This window comes from Asparagus officinalis, chromosome 1 (genome assembly GCF_001876935.1).
Source record: "Asparagus officinalis chromosome 1, Aspof.V1, whole genome shotgun sequence".
NCBI classification, from domain to species: domain Eukaryota; kingdom Viridiplantae; phylum Streptophyta; class Magnoliopsida; order Asparagales; family Asparagaceae; genus Asparagus; species Asparagus officinalis.
The window spans coordinates 103,601,190-103,606,189 of NC_033794.1; positions in this window are offsets into that span (position 1 = coordinate 103,601,190).

Genomic DNA, 5,000 nt, shown 5'->3' on the forward strand with positions numbered 1-5,000 from the left:
CGCGCGACCGTGGGTCACCTTGAGGTGACCCGCGCGGCCGTGGGTCACCAAGAGGTGACCCGTGCGCCACGCAAGTTCCAAGACTTGTTTGAGTTCTTTCGATGTTTCTCAACTTTTCCGGACTTGTACTTTCTGCCGATTTGTGTATTTGGTTGTCTTGTTAAGTTGTACGCTTCGCTGATTGATGAGCGCGAGCTGACTAATGAGTGTGTTCGATCACTTAGAGTTGACCGACGTGTGCGAGCTAACTGATGAGCGTGTTCGGTCACTTAGAGTTGACCGACGCGCGCGAGCTGACTGATGAGAGCGTTCAGTCATTTGGATCTGACCGACGCACGCGAGCTGACTAAGGAGCGCGTTCAGTCGCTTAGAGCTGACTGACGCGCGTGAGCTGACCGACAAGCGCGTTCGGTCACTTGGAGCTGACCGACGCGCGCGAGCTGACTGACGAGCTCGTTCGGTCACTTGGGGCTAACCGATGTGTTCGGTCACTTAGAACTAACCGACAAGCGCGGGCCACTCGGATAATACTTCTTCACTCGGATGATGACATCATCATCTTCTCTCTGTCTCGAGCTGCGTGCGGACACTTATAGGTATTTTTAGATGCCTACAAGAAATTATTAGGATTTTTGTAAATTATATAATTTTGAGGGTTTTATTTTATAATTTGTAAAAAGTTTAGAGTGTTTATTACAAATTACATAAATTTTTGGGGGTTGTTTGTGTTATTTGTAGGTTTTTAGTGTGTTTATAGGTTTAAATTGTTCAAGGCGGTTTTATAAATTTTGAATTTTTAGGGGTGTTTTTATAATTTTTAAAACTTACAATTTTTAAGATGTTATAATAAAATTTTAAAATTGTAGGGGTGTTTTTGCAATTTAAAAAACTTGGAGGATTTTTTATACAAAGTCCAAAAACTTTTTGGTGCTGGCTAGCATATGGTTTTTAGATTTATCTGAGAACTAAAATAAGTAAAGAATTTAAATTATATCAAACGTATCTCATTTATTCAATAACATGTTAAGTCTCATTATGAATAAGATAAATTATTTAATTACCAATTCAAAGAATATAAGAAAATTAAAATAGATTAGGATAACAATATAATATTTAAAAAATAAGGGTAATATTATCCATAGAAAGATGTAAAACCCCATAAATTTGAATATATTGTGATAAATAATAACAAATATGTTATATGCTGATAAATAACATATATTGATGTTTGAGTATGCTAGGGTTTGATTTGAGATCAATCTAATGCATATATATGAGTATAGATGGAAAACATGCGCGAAAACATGCACAAACCTGTTTCTGGGCTGTTAGTAGTCGACTACTACTCAGAGTATTAGCTTAGTAGTCGACTACTCTGAGTAGTAGTTGACTATTGGGGCTGTTTCCAGTTTTTCTTTTAGATTTCTGGTCGGATTCGTTTTGTTTTGAACCCAGTTATATATATGCGTATATATACTCGTTTTAAAGCCCTTTTTACCCTCTTTCATGTGAGATTTACTCTAGCCATCTTCCTCCTCAAATCCTAACCCTAATTGTGAGTTTTGTGGGAGTTTCGAAGCGTTTGTTGAGAGGAAGGCGAAGTTTGGTGATCGTGGTTGAAGAGGAATCTTGCATACACGTGGTTGAGGAGTTCAACAGCGCTCTGAGGCAAGATTATCTTCATTCAAACTTGCATTCTTAGTAATTTAAATATTTAATGAGTTTAATTCAATGTTTAGCATGTTTATGCTTATTTTCGTGTGATAAAAGGTAGGTTTTTGATAATAGGTCTTGAACCCTTGATAAACTGATGTTTCTTTACTATTTATATTAGAAATATGATCCTGATCATTAGGGTAAATGTTAGTTTTGTTTTTACCTTGTTTAATTAAGATTAACCCATGTGAAAACCCTTGTTTTGTTAATTAATTGAGTTTTTCTTGCAATCTAATCATGCTAAAACCTAGGGTTGTGATACCTAGACTTGTAATCAGACTTAAAATGAAATATATCTTAGTCATGTGTAGATTCTATCATGCTTTCATAATCATGTTGTTTATATATGAGTAATTGAAGAATTTGTTTAACGAAAAGGTTAACCCTAATTACATTAAGCTAATTCTATGTTTTATGTTCAAGTTAGACTCTGTTAAAAGTATACATAATATTTTTAATCTCGTTAAACATTGCATATGAATATGTTCTTTGGTTAATTTCCTGTTTGCGCACTGTCAGTTTTCATGTTAATGCAGTGTAGTCGACTACTAAGCATAGTAGTCAGCTACACTATGTCAGTTTTGATTCACAGAATTTGTTTCATAGCAGAGTAGTCGACTAATGATCATAGTAATCGACTACCCACACTTAGTCTAAGTTTTCAGATTCTGGATGGGCTCAGAGTAGTTGACTACTAAGCGTAGTAGTCGACTACTAAGGCTTGATTTCCTGAGTTTTGTTTTGTATTTGTTTGAGATGTGTTTACGAGGTTCGAGCCGCACTTCCTCACATGTAATTACACGAATACACAAGTACAGTAGTATTGTACACGCATGAGTATCCTAAAGGGGGTTTTGATAAGAATTGGGTTATTTATAATAGAGTTAGAGATTGTTTATACACTTGTTGGATATCATTGATGAGCACAACTTAGTACTATATGGGATAGTGCGTTGATATACCAGATTTACATAGTTTATATATAAGATGGATATCGTTGATGAACTCATCTCAGTACTACATGAGTTGGTGTGTCGATATTCTATATATACATGCCATTGAATCGGGTTTGGATACTTCGTATAGCAGTCCGTTCACACGGGTGTGCGATGAGGCTTGTGAGCCGTATAATTATAAGGCTTGTGAGGCCATTTATTTAGATACCTTTATGGTAGATTGTCCCACACTCAGGCTAAGTGCTGAGATCGCGATGAGACTAATGAGCCGCATACACTGTTTAGGATACCTATAAGGTAGTCCATTGCATATGATGATGCTAAGTTTCAAAATATTGCAAAGAGTTGCACTGAGATAGCTAATTGATAGCCTGAGTCTTTAAGGATGTCAGTTATGGATGTGAGTCATCATTGAGATATATGACTGGGATACTTTTCTCTTGAAAGTATTTATTCTATCTCCACAATGATAGTGGAAGATAATATAAATACGATGTAATGATGTCTTTATTTCCTTTATTGCTTTCTTTATGTCTTAGTTGGGATCAATGATTAGTGATTCACAATTTGATACATATGGTATATACATGAGAGTTTCCTTGTTTGGATTATTTCACTCGACGTACTAATCTCGTGTTGTGGGTTTCTAATTGTTGATTTTATATATGTTGTTTATTCTTAGTTCGGTATTAATATTTAAATATCTATAATTTGAGACAACAATATATACATGAAGGTTTTCTTGTTTGGATTATTCGCTCAACGTATTACGTCTTGTATTATAGGTGTCTAAATATTAATCCCACTTAGATATAAGAAAAGTGATCTAGGTGGACTATGCTTATAGATAGATCCTCCACTCCATCTAGTAGGTCTTCTCCTGGGGGCGGATGGAAGTGATCTTGCTGTAGCGCTCTGGCGTTCTTTATGTGGTTCTTTTTGTTATTTTCTCTTCTTTTAGGCAGTATAGAGATTCAGAGAGCCACAAGATGACGAAGTTCTTGCATGGTCATAGTCACATGATTTATTAGTAGAAGCTCCACAATAGTTTTTTTTATGATTTCATTCAGACTTTAGAGTTTTATTTTCATATTGTAAGGGCAGTGTGCCATAGTACGATTTCAGGTTGATTCATGTTGAAATATTTTATTTATTCCATATATCAGATGTACTTCAATTGAGACATGATTTTTATTTATGAGATATCAATTTCCATATCATGTCTATTACGTTCATTTCTTTACTTTGCATGTTTTTGTACCTACACTTCTTTTGATTCCACTAGAGGATATTACTGTGTTTGGTGAAACGTGTTTATGCATAGTGTGGGTGAATGGTAAGTTTGACATCTCTAGGTTCACATTGGACTGCAGGCTTGTGTGAAACTAGGGGCGTCACAATTTTCCCGAACTTGTACTTTTAAAGAGATTATATGATTAGGATGGGGGTATTGGCTGGGACAAGTTGGAGGTAAGTAGGATAATTATTTCCATGGAATAATTTTATCCCTTTAGAATATTTTATTGGGGTAAAGTGGGACAATTAAAAGCATTAATTTGATAATTTATGTGGGATAATTGATAATATGGCACCTTATGAAAATATAATATTTATTTATCAATTAAGTTTAAATTAATTTATCCAATTGATTTAGCATATTATTTAGTATGTTATTATAATATAATACATTATTTTACTTTATATTAAAATATAATATGTTATATTATAATTACTAATTAATTATAACTATTTTTAATGTTATTAATTAATATATTATATTATAGCAATATGAAATACTATATAATAATTGATATAATATATGAGCAATATATTTATGATAATATTTCAATAATATAATATTTAATTTATTATAAATATAACTATTATAATATTTTAATTTTATTTAATATAATATTATTTAAAATATTATTCTATTATTAGAATATAATATTATATTTTATGATAATTACTATGATTTAAATGAGATAATTGATGACATGGCACGTTATTAAAATATAATATTTATAATAATCATAATTACTAATTGTTAATGTCAATATTATTAGTTAAAAATATTATTAACTAATATATTATATAAAATATATTATATTAATTTTATATATAAAGTTATATATAATATCGTACTTTAATATATATAGTAGATTATTACTATTTTTGTTGTAGCAATGAAATATTATTAAATATTATAACTACTACAATATTAACAATATATTTTATGGTGGCTAATTAATATACTCATATATAATTAAAAATAAAAAATTATTATATGCATTAAAATAATTTATATAATATAATATATTATCATAT